Consider the following 19,778-nt stretch of genomic DNA (forward strand, 5'->3'; position numbering starts at 1 on the left):
ATGGAACACTGGTTTCATACCAGGCATTTCGCTAAGCTCTGTTTGAGCTGTTTCACTGAATCCTTCTAACAAACCTTGTGGACAGACCTTATTTTCAAATCCTTTTGCAGGTAGGGAAACGGAGGCTCAGAGAGACAAACTGACTTGTTCAGCTGAGCGGCAAACCTGGGAATCAAATTCAGATCTGACTGAACCAAGGAGAACCACACAACAGAATCACCTTGAAAATGTGTTTAAAATGTTCATACCTAAATAAGGGAAAATATTTGCCACCTTGGGGTGGGTAAAGATTCAAGACACACACAGAAAAAAACCACAAAAGAAAAACAAAATGCTCATTTGGATTTCATCAGACTTAAGAGTGTTCTGCTCTTCAGAAGGCATCATGAAAATTGGAAAGACAAACCATCAACTGAGCTAACATATTTGCAACCCATGTAGATACAAAGGATTTGTAGTCACAATATGTAAAGAGTTCTAACAAATCAATAAGACAACACAAGTAGAAATGAGTCAAAGATTTGAACGGACTCCAAAACAAATTCAGCTGACCAGGAAGCTAATGACATAATGTTCCACATGTTTATTAACACAGAAATGTAAAGTAAACTCACAATGAGGGCTTCTCTGGTGGCTCAGTGGTAAAGAATCCACCTGCCAATTCAAGAGACACAGTTCGATCCCTGGTGCAGGAGGATGCCACATGCCATGGAGCAACTAAGCCTACACACCACAACTATTGAGCCTGTAGAGCCCACATGCCACAGCCTGTGTGCCCTAGAGCTTGTGCTGGGCAATAAGAGAAGCCACTGCAGTGAGATGCCAGCCCATCACAATGAAGAGTTGCTCTAGCTCACCGCAACCCAAAGAAAAGCCTGCTGGGTAATGAAGACTCAGCACAGCCAAAAATAAACTTTAAAAATTATTTAAATAAACCACAATAAGATGCCCACTTCATGCTCACTAGACCCTGCCCCACCCCAACACACAACACTGCTGTCGATTCTGATTCAGTGGGTTTGGGATGGGACTGAGTGATTCTGACATACACTAAAGACTGAGGTCATGAACTGTGCTCCCCATGACAGTTCCATCTCCAAGAAGCTCATAGTTCCCCATAGGTACCCCATAAAGGCCCAGAGACCTCTCCAATAACAGCCAGTGTTATAGAATGGCAGAAAAAGCATAGGGTCTGGTTACACAGACCTGGGCTTGAATCCCAGCATGATGATTTGCTAATGATTTAAACCAGCTAAACCTGGGTTTCTTCATCTGCAAGATGGGAGTGATAACACTGATTGTCTCGGGCTGTCATGAAATCACCCAAGAACTTGAAGCAGCACCCAGTACCTGTATGGAGATCACCCAATCCCCAGGGAGATTAAAGATGAACAGGTCTGGTAAGGGTTCAGTAGTGACTAGCTGCGTGTACTCTGGTACACTGACGGTGGGAATTTAATTTGTATAGTCACCTTGGAAAACAGTTTAGCTTTACCTAGTCAAGTTGAAGATCCTAACCTAGAACCCAGCAAATCCATTTCTAGAAAATTCCTCTTACCAAAGAGGATATTGGAGGTGGGGAGAGATAAATTAGGAGTTTGGAATTAACACATACATACCACCATACATAAAACAGATAAACAACAAGAACCTGCTGTAGAGCACAGGGAACTATTTTCAGTATCTTGTAATAACCTATAATGGAAAAGAATCTGAAAAAGAACATATATCTTCTCCCTGCAGAGATTCTGAGCCTGGCTTGCCAGCCCTCTCAGCCATCTTGGGAGCTGCTCACTATTTTTTTCAACGCCTTCTTTTTTAGCTTCAATCAGACAAACTTGCTGTTGTGTCTAACTCTTGAAACTCTACCAAAACACATAAGTAATTCCATTTCATACTCATGAGAACCCTGGCGGTTGACACCCCTGTTTACAGAGGAGGGAGCCAAGAGTAAGGTATTTATCCATGTGGCTAGTAAGTGGTGGAGAATGATTTTTGCCAAGTCTGCCTGGCTTCAGAGCCTGCATACAACCACCCACCAGTGACTGCATGCATGATGAAGGTATGAGAGTGAAGCAGCTAAATCCAACAGGACATGTATTTATTTATTTTAAAACCATCATCACACCATTTTTGTTAAATATCAGACATCTTTATTATTGTTTATTTTTGGCTGTGCTGGGTCTTCATTGCTGCGTGGGCTTTTCTCTAGTTCTGGTGAACGGGGGCTACTCTCGAGTTGCGGTGCCTGAGTTTCTCACTGCCATGGCTTCTGTTGTTGGGCAGCCTGGGCACATGGGCTCCTGTAGATGTGACACACGGGCTCAGTAGTTGCGGCTCCCAGGCTCTAGAGCACAGGCTCAATAGTTGTGGCTTGCGGGCTTAGTTGCTCGGTGGCATGTGGGATCTTCCTGGACTAGGGATTGAACCCATGTCTCCTGCATTGGCAGGTGGATTCTTTACCACTGAGCCACCAAGGAAGCCCAGGATATTTACAGGTTTAAAGATCAGTCCTGATTGGGTCCTTGTTAAGTTGCCATGTCAGGGCCCCAAAGAGTGTAAGGAGGACACCCCTCAGGAAGCCAAGTATAGAGCAAGAAACAGCATGGTTAGCACTAATCCAGAGGGATGGAGTGGCTGCAGGAAGGCAGTTGGGCTTCCCTCATACCTCAGTTGGTAAAGAATCTTCCTGCAATGCAGGAGACTCCTGTTCAATTTTTGGGTAGGGAAGATCTGCTAGAGAAGGGATAGGCTACCCACTCCAGTATTCTTGGGCTTCCCTTGTGGTTCAACTGATAAAGAATCTGCCTGCAATGTGGGGGACCTGGGTTCGGTCCCTGGGTTGGGAAGATCCCCTGGAGAAGGGAAAGGCTACCCACTTCAGTATTCTGGCCTAGAGATTCCATGGACTGTATAGTCCATGGGATCACAAAGAGCTGGACACGACTGAGTGACTTCCCTTTCTTTCACTTTCACAAGATGCTCCCAGGACTACCAACAGAGTCCAGAGCCTCCAGAGAAGCTGAAGTGAGTGCCCAGGACTTCCCAGGCCTCTGGCACGATAATCAGGAGAACTTCCAGCGTTGAAGGTCATTCTTGGATGTGACTTGGTCCCTACCGCAGTCCTGCACAGATTCCAGCAGCTGCGCTGGGAAGAGTCTTGCTGATGACTGCTCTCAATAGCCTTCTCTTCCCACGCCTGCAGCAATGACCAGCGTCCTGAGTTTACACACAGAAACTAAAAGGATGCTGTTTGGGAGGAAATGTTCTCTTTTCCTTTCCAAGCACTCAGGAGCCTGGTTGGGGAAGAGGCAGCTTTCACATCTCTCACTGCTAGGCGCTGCTTTGGGAGTCTCTGCAGACGCTTCTTATTTCAATTTGGGGAAACTGGAGAATGGATGCATCTGCAGAGGGCTGGAGAAGCCTGGCAGAGTTGCCCTCTGTGGAAACACATCTCTGACAGTCCCCGAAAGTTGGTTTCAAAGCGACGCCTTTAGCAATTAAACACTTGTCTTTGGGTGTGAATTCAGCCAAAACCAAGATGAAAGGTAGCCCCAAAGCACATGTGAGAGCAGAAGCCAGGTGATGAGGCTTGTTGAGCTAATTCCCTGCATGACTCATTCATTGGGCTGAAGATTCATGGAGTATGTTGGCACGGACTGGTAGTGCCCAGTACAGAGCAGGTGCTGAGATGAATGTGTGTGTTTTAAACTGAGTTTCTGCTATGGGCCGGGCATCATACAATAATAAAAATAGTAAATATCACATTTATTACATTAATAATAAAAATAGTAAATATCACATTTTATTAAATACAATAAATATTAAAAATAATAAAAATCACATTCTCCACATGCCATGCACTAGTCTAAAAACTGGAAACACATGAACCCATCCCCTCGGCAACCCTCTGAGACAGGTCCTGTGTTCTGACTTGTCTCCTGGGCAGATGAACCTGAGGTACAGCCATGGGCCTTTCCCAAGGTCCCATTATGGTCAGGACTCAAATCTAGGCAGCAGGACGCCAGAGCCCACCTCTTAACCACGACTCTATCCCTATTCTTAGTCTGGAAAACACAAAGATGATCACATCAATACCCCCAGGTCCATGTGGAAAGACTGAACTGGGGGGAGGTGAGGATGTGGCATCAACACTGGCTGACTGCTAAGTGTGTTTTAGTCTGTATACCTCCTCCTTGGCTCACCTGGGGCCATTCTGTGATGTTTCATCAGAGCCAAAAGCTTTGGAGTGAAGCGATGCTTCTGAAAGCTGCTCTGAATCCACTGGGACCGCAGAGCCTGCCCGAGCTCACAGCATCTACCCTCTTCCTATTCCTGCCTACACTGCCACGTCACATGCCTCAGTCCCTTGAATCTGGGTGGCGGGGGCGGTGTGGTGGGGGTAGGGGTTCATAGGACCATTTGTCACCAAAGATGTGTAAAGAGATGTTAAGAGTTCCTGGACCTTCTCACTCACTTCCTTTTCCTGCAGGCTGGACAGTCACAGAGGACCCCCTGCAGAGGCCTCTGAACCTCTCAGGGATGAAGGAGCCCCTCAGTAGAATGAGCCTGGGCCCCAGGGTGTCTGCAGGGAGCAGAGCACCCCTGCTCACCTGCTTGGGTGACAACAGGGCTGGGAAATTAACTCTCATTGTGTTCAGCCACCAAGATTTAGGGGTTGTGTGTTACGGCAACTGATTTACCTGAGCACAATCAACCTGACAGGCCCAGGCCATGACAATGACCATGATATGAGGCTTTGAGAAAGAGAATGTTCAGTTCAGTTCAGTCACTCAGTCCTGTCTGACTCTTTGTGACCCCATGGACTGCAGCACGCCAGGCTTCCCTGTCCATCACCAACTCCCAGAGCTTTCTCAAACTCACGTCCATCAAGTCGGTGATGCCACCAGCCATCTCATCCTCTATCGTCCCCTTCTCCTCCTGCCCCCAATCCCTCCCAGCATCAGAGTCTTTTCCAATGAGTCAGCTCTTCACATGAGGTGGCCAAAGTACTGGAGTTTCAGCCTCAGCATCAGTCCTTCCAATGAACACCCAGGACTGATCTCCTTTAGGATGGACTGATTGGATCTCCTTGTAGTCCATGGGACTCTCAAGAGTCTTCTCCAACACCACAGTTCAAAAGCATCAATTCTTTGGTGCTCAGCTTTCTTTATAGTCCAACTCTCACATCCATACATGACTACTGGAAAAACTATAGCTTTGACTAGACGGACTTCTGTTGGCAAAGTAATGTCTGTGCTTTTTTAATGTCTGTGCTGTCTAGGTTGATCATAGCTTCTCTTCCAAGAAGCAAGAATCTTTTAATTTTATGGCTGCAGTCACCATCTGCAGTGATTTTGGAGCCCAAGAAAATAAAGTCTGTCACTGTTTCCATTGTTTCCCCATCTATTTGCCATGATGTAATGGGACCGCATGCTATGATCTTAGTTTTCTGAATGTTGAGTTGTAAGCCAGCTTTTTCACTCTCCTCTTTCACTTTCCTCAAGAGGTTCTTTGGTTCTTCATTTTCTACCATAAAGGTGGTGTCATCTGCATATCTGAGGTTATTAATATTTCTCCTGGCAATCTTGATTCCGGCTTGTGCTTCATCCAGCGCAGACTTTCACATGATGTACTCTGCACATAAATAAGCAGGGTTACAATATACAGCCTTGATGTACTCCTTTCCCGATTTGGAACCAGTCTGTTGCTCCATGTCCAGTTCTAACTGTTGCTTCTTGACCTGCACACAGATTTCTCAGGAGGCAGGTCAGATGGTCTGGTATTCCCATCTCTTTCAGAATTTTCTTAAAATTTTTATTAAAATAGTTTGTTGTGATCCACACAGTCAAGGGCTTTGGCATAGTCAATAAAGTGGAAGTAGATGTTTTTCTGGAACTTCTGTGCTTTTTCAATGATCCAGTGGATGTTGGCAATTTGATCTTCAGTTTCTCTAGCTTTTCTAAATCCAGCTTGAACATCTGGAAGTTTATGGTTCATGTAATGTTGAAGCCAGGCTTGGAGAATTTTGATCATTACTTTGCTAGCCTGTGAGATGAGTGTAATTGTGTGGTAGTTTGAGCATTCTTTGGCATTGCCTTTCCTTGGGATTGGAATGAAAATTGACCTTTTCCAGTTCCGTGGCCACTGCTGAGTTTTCCAAATTTGCTGGCATATTGAGTGCAGCACTTTCACAGCATCATCTTTTAAGATTTGAAATAGCTCAACTGGAATTCCATCACCTCCACTAGCTTTGTTCATAGTGATGTTTCCTAAGACCCACTTGACTTCGCATTCCAGGATGTCTGGCTCTAGGTGAGTGATCACACCATCATAGTTATCTCGGTCATGAAGATCATTTTTGTATAGGTTTTCTGTGTATTCTTGCCACCTCTTCTTAATAATTTTGTTGTGATAAAATGTGGTCCACTGGAAAAGGGAATGGAAAACCACTTCAGCATTCTTGCCTTGAGAATCCCATGAACAGTATGAAGAAAGAAAGAAAAGGAAAATTTAGGCAAAATCATGAAGGGTGGCTAGGTGTGGCAATATGGGCCTTTGACTAGAGATTTCCTTTTATGTTTTGGGGAACTCGTAAGACTCTATTTGAAAGAAGTAATCTGCAAGAAAATATAGTTTTAAGATTGCCATATTAGCTAATCTCTAGGCTCATTTCAGGCCATCTCATTCACTGAGTCCACCTTTTACTTTTCCATTGGACCTACTTCCGACAAACCCATTCTTGTGTCTTTTATTAGGACATTCTTCCCTGATGGCTCAGACAGTAAAGAACCTGCCTGCCAATGCAGGAGATCCCTGGGTTGGGAAGATCCCCTGGAGAAGGAAATGGCAACCCACTCCAGTGTTCCTGCCTGGAGAGCACTATGGACAGAAGAGCCTTGTGGGCTAAGGTGCATGGGGTCCCAAAGAGTCGGACGCATCTGAGCGACTAATGCTTTTTCGCTTTTCTACTTCCTCCTATTAGGGGCCCAGGTTCCCACCCTGTCTTCTAGAGACAAGTTCTGCAGTCCCTGCCTTTGAGGGGCTCAAGATCTATTGTGGACATAAGAGCCAAATAAGCAAGCACTTACAACATGGAGTGGAAAGACCTGCGGTATCAGGAAGCTGAAAAGGGCTACAGCCACTCAGCCAGGTCCCTCAGATCAGGGACATGAAGAACGAAGAGTAGGGGCTGGGGTTAGATGACTGTAGATGGCAGTTCTCAAAGGTGGAGAAGCTGATGGCCTAGGTGATGACATAGAGACATTGTAAATGAGTCAGTGGAGTGTGAAGGTGGCCCGGCCGCTGGGGACAGGTTGGAGAACTATGCAGACGTGGTCGGAAGTTGACTGCCAGCCCAAGGGGTCCACACGTCATCCTGCGGGTGTTGAAGAGCAGTTGAAGGATTTGAACTTGGAACTGAGATCCTCACTTGTGTTGCAGAACATTCATTGTAGGCGTGGTGTGGGACTCAGAAAGTTTATCCTGGAGGCGGCTGGACCAGTCAGGAGGCTCCTGAACTGTTAAGAGATGATGAGTCTAATAGAAACAGTTTATAAACTCACCAAGGAATATTTATATCATGACCAGCACTGACTAGAGCCCAAACTGCAAAGAAATAAATAGAGGTCACAGGGTTAAAGGAACAGAGACTCAACAAAGAGCTGAGAAGTCATGGGTTCCGACTCACTTGTACTGTTCAGTCCTCTGTGACCTCCAGCGAGTGGCTCTGTCTCTGAGGGCCGGGTTCTCAGTGGTTAAAGGCCCTGGAATCCATTTCATCCAGCTCTCAGCTTGGCCACTTTTCTGCTGGGTGATCTTGAGCAAGTCGCTCAACCTCTCTGTGCCTTTGGCCCCTCATCTATGAAATCATTTTCCTCCCTAAAGAGTTACCATGAGGATTTAATGTGAAGATGAACATAAAGGACAGTGCTGGATCCACAAGAATTCCAAAAAAAAAAACAAACAAACAAACACACAAACAGAAGCTGGGGTGACTGGTGGGGGTGGGGGGTTTTGACATCATTGTTTCTGCCTTGTGAAAGAAGGGTTCTAGACTTGTTTACTTCTCAGGTCTACGAAGCCATGAATAATTTACCACTATCTCCCCAGCCAGCAACACAGGGGCCAAGCTTTGGCGACTAATTGAACCGTGCAATGCCCAGCCGCAGGGACTGCCATAGAACAGCTCCAAAGGACAACAGGAAATTGCCAGACAATGGGAGGCAAATTACCTTGTAGCCTGTTTTACGATATTAATGTTCCTGCCTGATTCATAGAGGTTGTCATTAATCCATGTCAAATTTTTCTCAGGAGGGCTATAACAATGCTCATACATAGATGGGTGGATGGGCCAGAGTACACACACCGTTGCATCACAGAGCAATTCATGCTAGTTAACTCCTTAGGGATTTGCAGAGACAGCCCCACACTACTGAACACGCCAGCACCGGGAGGAAAACAGTACAGAAGTCTTTACAGACCAGGCTCTTGGAAGGGAAGCCCACGCAAGACAAAATTATGTCAGCTCAGCGGCGCCACCTAGTGTCCCCTAAATAGCAGAACCAAGACAGGGCGCTGCTGCTGCTGCTGCTAAATCACTTCAGTCGTGCCTGACTCTGTGCCACCCCATGGACAGCAGCCCACCAGGCTCCTCCATCCCTGGGATTCTCCAGGCAAGAATACTGGAGTGGGCTGCCATCTCCTTCTCCAAAGACAGGGTGTGTTCAGTTGCTAATCTGTGCGGAGTTCTTTGTGACCCCATGGACTATAGCCCACCAGGCTCCTCTGTCAATGGGATTTTTCCAGGCAAGAATACCGGAGTGGGTTGCCACTTCCTTCTCCAGGGGGAGATCTTCCCAACCCAGGGGTTGAACTCTGGTCTCCTGTGTCTCCTGCATTGGCAGGTGGATATTTTCTGCCACCTGTGCAGAAAAAGTGAACATGTCTGGCCTGAGACTTCTAGCCTCTGAAAGGCCTGCTTGCTAGGTGAGTCCTGGGCTGGCCTTGGGGAACTTGGATTTGGGGAGGGAACACACCATTCCCAGGAGTGAGAAGAAGGGCTCCTGGGACTTAGAGTGTGCCAACAGTGTGGTCTGTGCTTCTTTTCCGGGAGTCAGGAATTGTGTACGTGTCTCAAGGAGGTGACTCTGTGACTGACCCCTGATAAACGCCCTGAATCCTGAGTCTCTGATGAGCTTCCCTGAAGGAAGACTGCTCACAGAGGTGTCATAGCTTGCTGCTGGGGAAATTAAGGGCATCCGGCCCACCTCCACAGGAGACGACCCTGGTCTCCTCTGCACTTCACCCCAGGCACCTAAGTCCTCGGTCGATTTCGCTCTGCATCCTTTTGCTGTAATCAATCAATCATGAATAAGCCTCGTGGTGAGTCTTATGGGCCCTTCTAGCAAATGATGAAGACTACGGTGGCCTTGAGGACCCCAACCCACCTCCTAGGTCCTTAGGAAAGTGGCCAGCTCCCTCTTGACTTAATATTCAGTTTGCAGCTCTGGGGTGTCTTCTTTTCTTCCCACTGTGAGATTCTCCTGGAGGAGTCTGAGTAACCGAGGAGTGAGGGAGAGACCTCTGTACTTCTAGACATCTGAGAATATTTCGCCCACTCAGCCGGCTTTCAGAACGAACACTGAGCGTGATGATAGAGGATGCAGTAATTGCAAGGGATCATCGGAGAGGAAGGCTTCCAGAGTTTTCTGGGTTCCTCCCTCAACTACCTTTGTAATGAGGAAGGTGGCCCAACCCTTGGGTCTAATTATATAGAACACAAAGAAAGAAAGTTTCGTTTTCTATGTGGCCCAAGGCAGGAGCTGAGAGAAGAATATGTGCTTCCAAATATCCTTCTTATTAAAAAAAAAAAAAAATTGATCTGGAGTCTGTCTGCTGCTGGAACATTCTTTTGAGGGATCGCATAGCTATGTTTAGGGCTTTCCTGGTGGCTCAGATGGTAAAGAATCTGCCTGCAGTGCAGGAGACCCAGGTTTGATCCCTGGGTCAGGAAGATCCCCTGAAGAAGGGAATGGCTACCCACTCCAGTATTCTTGCCTGGGAAATCCCATGGACAGAAGAGCTGGCAGGCTACAGTCCATGGGGTTGCAAGGAGTCCAACACGAATGAGTGACTAACACACACACACACACACACACACACACAGCTGTGTTTGCAGGAGCACAGTGCATTTACACAGACCTTCACTCAGATAACATTTCCTAGTCCTCTCTGTATGCCCTCTGTTTGGCTGTAGTGAAAAGGGTGAGTTCTTTCATTACTCTTCAAATTGCTTATGGCTGCTGAAAATCAGTCTTGAGGCAGCAGGGGATCTCAAAGGACCTCCTGATTCAACTCAAGTGCAGGGTGATGGTTTTGAGCACCAATTACAGAATAACTTATTTGTAGAACAACCCGGGTTTGCAGCCATAACAATCCTGCAGGAAGGATTGGGTGGGGATGAGTGGTCCCTAGCATGATGTCTAGAGTTAGTGCTCAATAAATCTCAGTGTTTTTCTCCTGTGAGGCGGAAAGAGAATGTTTCCAGTTTTGTCTGCCTGGGTTTGTTCATACCAGTCATGCCATCCAATCTCCTCCTCCATCCTGACTCCCTGCCTTCCTGGGCTGGCTGTCACTGGGTTCCCTCTGTCTGGCTGCAGCAGCCAGGGCGCCCACCCCTCGAAGCAGAGCAGCTCTGAGTTGGGAATATGGTCCTTTGATCATTAGGCTCAACAAAGGCATTTTCCCACAGAGGAGCTTTACGAAAGGAAAAGATTTTAACTCAAAGACGCAGGCATCTGAGCTCCCATAATCTGGGGACCCCAGGAGTGGCACCCACAGTGTGGAATATTCAGACATCAACACCCCAGGCCTGGAAAGGCACCCTCCTCCTGTCAGCCAGCAGTTCTGCCAGCTCCGATTAAAAGCAAACAATGACTCAGAGATCCCAGGTTAAACAGTGCGGCAGCATCTCGTACTAGAGAAAAATTGAGAGCAATCTAAGAGGCCCACTTTGGGAAGGTGGAGCAGCCATGGGAGGCCGCAATACACAGCTGTTAGCAATCCTGGCAATGGGAGTACTCAGTAACATGGAAAAAATGCTTGCAAAATAAATACTGAGCTCCCAAAGAGGATATAAAATGCATATGTGGCTGATCTCTGGGGAAATAAGAAAAGGGAGATTTAGACAAAGTCTTAAAAGTGGCCTTTGGGTGGGGCTGAGATTGTGACTCCCCATTGGCTGAGTGGCCTTGAGTCAGTTACCCCATCTCTCTTCCCGCCCCCCAGGCTCCCTGTTTTGTAAAATGAGATTACTCTCACAATATCTAGGGCTTCCCAGGTGACGCTAGTGGTAAAGAACTTGTCTGCCAAAGCAGGAGACATAAGAGATGCGGGTTCCACCCTTGGGTCTGGAAGATCCCCTGGAGGAGGGCATGGCAACCCACTCCAGAATTCTTGCCTGGGAAATCCCATGGACAGGGGAGCCTGGTGGGCTACAGTCCATGGGGTTGCAAAGTGTCGGACATGAAAGAAGCAACTTAGCACGCACGCACGCATGTCACAATATCTGCCATGAAGGTTGATATCCAAATGAGAGATTCAGTTCCTGCTTCATAGAAGGGGAATCAGAGCAGTAATTTTATGGTTGAATCATTAAAGTTGTGCTGTTTGTTTTTGCTAATAGCAGCCTGTTTTGCTTGCATAACTAGTGAGACAGGATGAGACAAAAGGAAAAGAGAAAAAAGGAGAAAGCAAGAATGCGATTCTCAAATCAGAGGAAATGCTGGTCCATGATGAAGTTAATCAGATGCCTATCTCATCAAAATAATGGCCAGTTGTTTCTGAAACGATAAGATGCGCTGGTTTTTCCTGTAATCTTAGCCTTCTCCCACCAAGAGGTGGAGCCCCACTCTCCCCTGCCCCCACTGGTCCTGATCCACCCAGATGTCTGTAACAAGCTCTACCCTCATCAGCCCTCCTATTTAATAATTTTCCCTGTTAAAGGTCTCAGAACACAGAGGCATCCCATGATGTGCCCTGCTTTTCTGAGAGCAAGGGGGCTTCCAGAACAGCGGCTTTAAAATGGCAGCCTGGGGTGGGATTAATGGAAAGGACCACAACTTGCTTCTGCTTCTCTGTCTGCTGGCTCATTGGCATCTTTGCCTGGGCCGGCATTTAGCATCTGCCGCTAACTGGGATGGCTCTGCTCTTGGAGATAGAGGTGATGATTTAACTCCTTATCACTGCATGTTTACCTGCCCTTAGGGAAGGACTGGGGAGAAGAAAATGATAAACTACACCACTGCTGCTGGGAAATGTATGATGAGTCAAATTAATTGTTCTGCTGAAGCCCTGGGCTTAAATACTGACCCTAGGGCAGGACAGCGGGGTGAGCTTCCGTATCCCCTCCCTAGAAAAGAACAAATGTCACCAACTCAGAAATCACTGAAACGTGACTCATTCATTATTAAAGCCAGACCACTCACTGTTATTTTTGTGGAAGCTGGCATTGTTTCAACTAAGTCCCAGTTTATGTGGCTTGGGAGTGGCGGCAATAAATTAGACCCCCTTGACAAAGCCAAGTTTTCATTTAGTTTTTCTTTCTCATTCTCTCATTTAACAAACTTTTTTCCCAGTATTTTTATGTTTAGAATATACTTTGTATGATATCCATTGTATACATAAAATGTACAAGCTTGCATGCTCAGTTGTATCTGACTCTTTTGTGACCCCATGGGCTGTAACCCACCAGGCTCCTCTGTCCAAGGGATTCTCCAGGCAAGAATACTGGAGTGGGTTGCCATTTCCTCCTCCAGGGTATCTTCCCAACCCAGATATCTCCTGCATTGACAGCCAGATTCTTTACCACTGTGCCATCTGAGAAGCCCATACATACAAAATACAGTTGTATAATTAAGAATGAACCAGCAGACAGAGACATCCAGCAGACATTCATATTCAGGGTTTTGTGCGGACATAAGTGTTCAGTTTATTTTGGTAAATACCAAGAAGGGTGATTTCTGGATTGTATGGATATTTATAGCAGCTTTATTCATAATTGCCAAAGCTTGGATGTAATCAAGATGTCCTTCAGCAGGTGAGTGGCTAAATAAACTAGGGTACATCCAGACACAGAAGCTTTCTTTGTGACTCAGCGGGAAAGAATCTGCCTCCAATGCAGGAGATGCAAAAGACGTGGGTTCGATCCCTGGGTCAGGAAGATCCCCTGGAGGAGGAAATGGCAACTCACTTCAAGACACTTGCTTCTTGGCAGGAAAGCTATGACAAACATAACCAGTGTATAAAAAAAGCAGAGACATCACTTTGCTGATAAATGTCCATATAGTCAAAATTATGGTTTTTCCAATAGTCATGTACGGAGGTGAGGGTTGGACCATAAAGAAGGCTGAGTGCCAAATAATTGATGCTTTCAAATTGTGGTGCTGGAGAAGACTCTTGAGAATCCCTTGGATTGCAAGAAGATCAAACCAGTCAATCTTAAAGGAAATCAACCCTGAATATTCATTGAAAGAACTGATGCTGAAGCTGAAGCTCCAATACTTTGGCCCCCTGATGGGAAGAGCTTACTCACTGGAAAAGACCTTGATGCTGGGAAACATTGAGGGCAGAAGGAAAAGGGGATGACAGGATGAGATGGTTGGATGGTATCACCAACTCAATGGATATGCATTTGGGCCAATTCTGGGAGATAGTGAAGGACAGGGAAGGCTGGCGTGCTGCAGTCCCTGGGGTCAAAAAGAGTCGGACATGACTTAGTGATTGAACAACAACATCCAGACAATGGGATATTATCTGGAGCCAAAAACAAATGAGCTTTCAAGCCATGAATAGACACGGAGGAACCTTTGATGCATATTATTAAGTAAAATAAGCCAACCTGAACATACTGCATGAGTCTAAATATGTGACATTCTGGAAAGGACAAAATACTTGAAGATACTTTGACTTTGGTTCCAAAGTCTCACAATCAAGTGAATATCACGATTAAGTGAGTCACATGAATTTTTGGTTTCCCAGCATATGTAAAAGTTACATTTACCTTACACTATAGTTGAATGTGTAATAACATGGTCTTTTAAAACAATTTATATACCTTAATTAAAACATACTTTCCTGCTAAGAGGATGCTAACTAACATCTGAGTCTTCAGCAAATTATGGTCTTTTTGCTGGTGGAGGGTCTTGCCTCCATGTTGATGGCTGCTGACTGATCACGGTGGTGGTGTTGAAGGCCGGGATGGCTGTGACAATTTCCTAAAATAAGAGACTGATGAAATTTATTGCATCGATTGCCTCATCCTTTTGTGAATGATTTCTCTATAGCACGAAAAGCTGTCTGATAGCATTTTACCCATAGCAGAACTTCTTTCAACATTGGCGTCAAACCTCTCAAACCCTGCCGTTGCTTTAACAACTAAATTTATATAGTACAGTCTTCACAGTGTCTTCACCAGGAGTAGATTCCATCTCAAGAAACCTTACTGCTCAACCGTGAGAAGCAACTATTCATCTGTGAACGTTTTATCATGAGATGGCAGCAATTCAGTCTTCAGGCTCTGGTTTCCCAGGTGATGCTCGTGGTAAAGAACCCACCTGCCAGTGCAGGGGACACGAGAGACTAGGGTCCAATCTCTGGGTCGGGAAGATCCCCTGGAGGAGGGCATGGCAACCCACTCCAGTATTCTTGCCTGGAGAATCCCATGGACAGAGGAGCCTGGGCGGGCTATAGTCCATGGGGTCACAGAGTCAGGCATGGCTGAAGTGACTCGGCACTCCACTTCTCATTCTAGTTCTCTTGCTGTTTCCACCACATCTGCAGTGACTTCCTCCATGGAAGTCTTGAACCCTTCCAAGTCATCCATGAGGATTGGAACCAACTTCTTCCAAACTCCTGTTAATGTAAATATTTTGACCTCTTCCTATGAATCACAGGGCTTCCCTTGTGGCTCAGCTGGTAAAGAGTCCGCCTGTAATGTGGGGGCCTGGGTTCCATCCCTGGGTTGGGAAGATCCCCTGGAGAAGGCAACGGCTACCCACTCCAGTATTCTGGCCTGGAGAATTCCATGGACTGTATAGTCCAAAGGGTCGCAAAGAGTCAATGTTCTTAATGGCATCTAGAATGGTGACTCCTTTCTGCAAAGTTATCAATTTACCCTGCTCAGATCCATCAGTGGGATAATTATCTATGGCAGGTATAGCCTTATGAAATATATTTTTAAAAAACATCTTAAACTTTCTTTCATATTGGGGTATAGCAAATTAACTGGAGAAAGAAATGGCACCCCACTCTGGTACTCTTGCCTGGAAAATCCCATGGATGGAGAAGCCTGGTAGGCTGCAGTCCATGGGGTCGCTAAGAGTCAGACATGACTGAGCAACTTCACTTTCACTTCACTTTCATGCATTGGAGAAGGAAATGGCAACCCACTCCAGTGTTCTTGCCTGGAGAATCCCAGGGACAGGGGAGCCTGGTGGGCTGTCGTCTAGGGGGTCGCACAGAGACGGACACAACTGACTCGACTTAACAGCAGCAGTAGCAGCAGAGCCAATTAACAAACAATGTAGTGATAGTCTCAGGTGAACAGCGAAGGGACTCAGCCATACATGTATACGGATCCATTCTCGCCCCAAACAGTCCTCCCATCCAGGCTGCCACATAACAATAAGCAGAGGTCCATGTGCTATACAGTAGGTCCTTGTTGGGTATCTATCTTAAATATAGCAGCGCGTGGATGTCCATAATGGGCTTTCCAGGTGGCATGGGTGATAAAGCATCCACGTGACACTGCAGGAGACCCAAGAGACCCAGGGTCAATCACTGGGTTGGGAAAATCCCCTGGAGTAGGAAATGGCATCCCACTCCAGTATTCTTGCCTGGAAAATTTCATGGGCAGAGGAGCCTGGTAGGCTATAGTGCACAGAGCCACAAAGAGCTGGACACGACTGAGTGACTGAGCACATACACAAACATGTCCAAGCAAAACTCCTAACTATTGCTTCCCCCTAGCCGTCCCAGGAAATGTATTTCTTAAATAAGACTTGGAAATCAAAATTATCCCCTTAATCCCCAGGCAGTAGCATGGATGTTGTATAAGCTCTCTTGTTTGTTCAGTCACTCAGTCGTGTCTGACTCTTTGTGACCCCATGGACTGCAGATGCCAGGCTTCCTGGTCCTTCTCTATCTCTGGGAGTTTGCTCAGATTCATGTCCATTGAGTCTGTGATGCTATCTAACCATCTCATCCTCTGCCACCCCCTTCTTTTCCCTTCAATCTTTCCCAGCATCAGGGACTTTTTCAATGAATTGGAAAAAGTCAGGTGGCCAAAGTATTGGAACTTCAGCTCCAGCAACAGTCCTTCCAGCAAATATTTAGGGTTGATTTCCTTTAGGGTTGATCTACAGCCATAGCAATCTGCACGCACCCGATCTCGTCTACTTGATGTATTAGCGGGCAGGAAAACGATATTAATCTCATCGTGTGTTTCCATCAGCGCTCTTGGGTGACCAGGTGCATGGTCAGTCAGCAATCTAATTTTCAAGAGAATCTTTTTTCCTGAGCAGTAGGTATCAACAGTGGGCTTAAAATATTCAGTAAATAGATGTGCCGTCATTCAGACTTTGTCATTTCTTCTGTTTAGCAAAAGCAGAGACAAGATAGCAAAATTCTTAAGGGCCCTAGGATTTTCAGTTTGGTAAATGAGCATCGGCTCCAGCTTAAAATCCACAGCTTAAGATCACCACCCTAACGAGAGTCAGCCAGTCCTTTGAAGCTCCGAAGTCAAGCACTGACTTCTCCTCCGGGGCTATGGAAGTCCTAGATGGTATCTTCCAATAGAAAGCTGTTTCGTCTACACTGATAGTCTGTTGTTTAGCGTAGCCACCTTCATAAATTATCTTAACTAGATTTTCTGGATAACTTACGGCAGCTTCTACATCAGCACTTGCTGATTCACCTCACACTTTATGTTCCTAAAACCTCACGAACCAATCTCTGGCTATCAGTTCAAACTTCTCTTCGGCGGCTTCCTCGCCTCTCTCAGCCTTCACAGAATTGAAGAGAGTCAGGATCTTGCTCTGGATTGCATGCTGCATGCTGCTCGCTCAGTCACATCCGACTCTTTGTGACCCCGTGGACTGTAGCCCTCCAGGCTCCTCTGTCCATGGGATTCTCCACATTTTCTACTGGAGTGGGTTGCCATTTCCTCCTCCAGGGGATCTTCCCAACCCAGGGATCAAAGCCGTATCTCTCGCATCAGTTGTATTGGCAGGCAGGTTCTTTACCACTAGCGCCAGCTGGGAAACTGACTCTGGTTTAGGCTTTGGTTAAAGGAATGTTGTGTCCGGTGGAATCTTCCTTCCAGACCACTACGCCCTTCTCTAGATCATCAATAAGGCTGCTTTACTTTTGTGGTCAATTTATGTGTTCACTGGAGTAGCAGCTTTAATTTCCTTCAAGAACTATTCCTCTGCATTCACAACTTGGGCAACTGTTTGGGGCAAGAGGCCTAGCTTTACACCCCTCTTAGCTTCCAGCATGCCTTCCTCAGTGCGCTTAGTAATTCCTAGTTTTTGATTTAAGGTGAGACATATGACTCCTCCTGTCACTTGAACACTTAGAGGCCATTGTAGGGTTATTCACTGGCTTAATTTCAGTCTTGTTGGGTCTCAGGGAATAGGGAGGCCCAAGGAGAAAGAGATGAGATGGGGGAACAGCTGGTCGGTGGACAGTCAGAACTCACACAACACTGACCCACCCAAGTTCTGTGTCTTATATGGGCTCAGACTGTGGAGCCCCAAAGCAGTTACAACAGTAACATCAACAAGAGTCCTGATCGGTGGACCATTGGTGATCCAGTGGTTAGGACTTGTGCTCCCAATGCAGGGGCCATGGGTTCTCTCCCGAGTCAGAGAACTCACATCCTGCATGCTGCAAGTGCAGCCAAAAAAAAAAAAAAAATCACAGATCGCCATATGAATATAATAATGGAAAAGTCTGAAATACTGTGAGATCATCAAAATGTAACACAGAGACAAGCCGTGAGTAAACGTTGTTAGAAAAATGGTGCCGTAGACGTGCTCAGCACAGGGTTAACACAAACCTTCAATTTGTGAAATATACAATACCTGCAAAAAGAAAGGGCAATAAAGCAAGGTGTGCCTGTGTGGAGACAGTCAAAAGATCAGTGGTTGCCAGGGTGCAGGAAGGAGGAACTCACAGGCAGAGCACAGAGGGTGTTTAGGGACTATGTGCAACATACTACAGTGGTGGGTACAAGTCATCATGTTGCTTTTGTTGTTGTTGTTTAGTTGCTCAGTTGTGTCCAGCTCTTTGCAACCCCGTGGACTGTAGCCCTCCAGGCTCCTCTGTCCATGGGGTTCTCCAGGCAAGAATACTGGACTGGGTTGTCATTGCCTCCTCAGGGGATCTTCCCGACCCAGGAATTGAACCCCTGTCTCTTGCACTGGCAGGCGGATTCTTTACCACTGAGCCACTAGGCAGGCCCACAAGTCATTATACCTGTGTCCAAATCTGTACAAAGTATAACACAAAGAGTGAACCTTCATGTAAACTGTGGGCTTTGGCTGATAAGGATGTGTGAATGTGGGTCACCAGTTATAACAAAGGTACGGCTGTGGTGCAGGATGTTCAGAGTGTTGAGACTGCATGTGTCGGGGCAGGGAGTATATGGAAATTCTGTGCTTTTCTCTAACCTAAAACTGCTCTAAAACATAAAATTTATTCATTAAAAACAGTTTCTTGAATGCATGAACAACATGATTACTCCTTCTACCTGTCCCCATGGTCATTGCTTGAACTATGACATTTCCACTCATATCATTCTATTCCATGTTCAAGTTTTACAAGTTTTACATGTCTCTGCCCCATAAGCCATAAGTGCAAAGATTCTCTACCCTCCGCTGGAGGCTCTGCTGGATTATCAAGATGAAGCAAAAGTGCACATTCCCAGGGACTTACCTGGTGGTCCAGTGGTTAAAGAATCCACCTTGCAATGCAGGGGATGTGGGTTCAATCCCTAGTTGGGGGACTAAGATCCCACATGCCATGGAGCCACTAAGCCCGTGAGTCACAACTAGAGAATCCATGTGCCGCAATGAAAGATCCCGCAGCATGCAAGGAAGATACAGTATGCCGAAACTAAGAAAAAACTCAGCCAAATAAATAATAAATTGTGTGCTTAGTCATGTCAGACTCTTTGCAGCCCCATGGACTGTAGCCTTCCAGGCACCTCTCTCCATGGAATTCTCCAAGCAAGAATACTGGAGTGGGTAGCCATTTCTTTCTCCAGGGGAAAGTCCGGACCCAGGGGTAGAACCCTAGTCTCCTGCATCTCCTGCATTGGCAGGTGGATTCTTTACCACTCCATCACCTGGGAAGACCAAGTAAATAAAAGAGTGCAAATCCCCAATGCTCTTAAAGACAAATATGGACAAATCAGACCCCATCTCAGGATGACATCACAATGACAAAATCAAAGCCATTGATTGCTGCCAGTGCTCAGAGAAGCCATCTAGTCCTCCTGGTTTTGCAAACCATTTTCAGTATCAGAATCAATTTTTCAAATGAACTGACAGAGCCCCAAACATAAAAGAGTTAACAGAGTGAAAAAACAGTGCTTTTCTGCACAGATGGCGGCTGGATCCCTGAGGCATGTCTGCAAAGTCAGGGCTCCTGGGATCCCTTTGAGATGCACTGATTCGGCCTCCCCCTCTGTTTTGCACATAGCATAGGCCCCC

The 19,778-nt window shown here is 46.3% G+C and overlaps 1 protein-coding gene across 8 annotated transcripts in view; it reads right to left on the reverse strand.

The window, feature by feature from the left end:
• Nucleotides 1-19,778, reverse strand: part of SLC2A9 (solute carrier family 2 member 9) — a 232,815-nt gene that overhangs the window by 199,198 nt on the left and 13,839 nt on the right. The gene's annotated exons all lie outside the window — the stretch shown is intronic.

Source organism: Bos javanicus, chromosome 6 (assembly GCF_032452875.1).
Source record: "Bos javanicus breed banteng chromosome 6, ARS-OSU_banteng_1.0, whole genome shotgun sequence".
Taxonomy (NCBI): domain Eukaryota; kingdom Metazoa; phylum Chordata; class Mammalia; order Artiodactyla; family Bovidae; genus Bos; species Bos javanicus.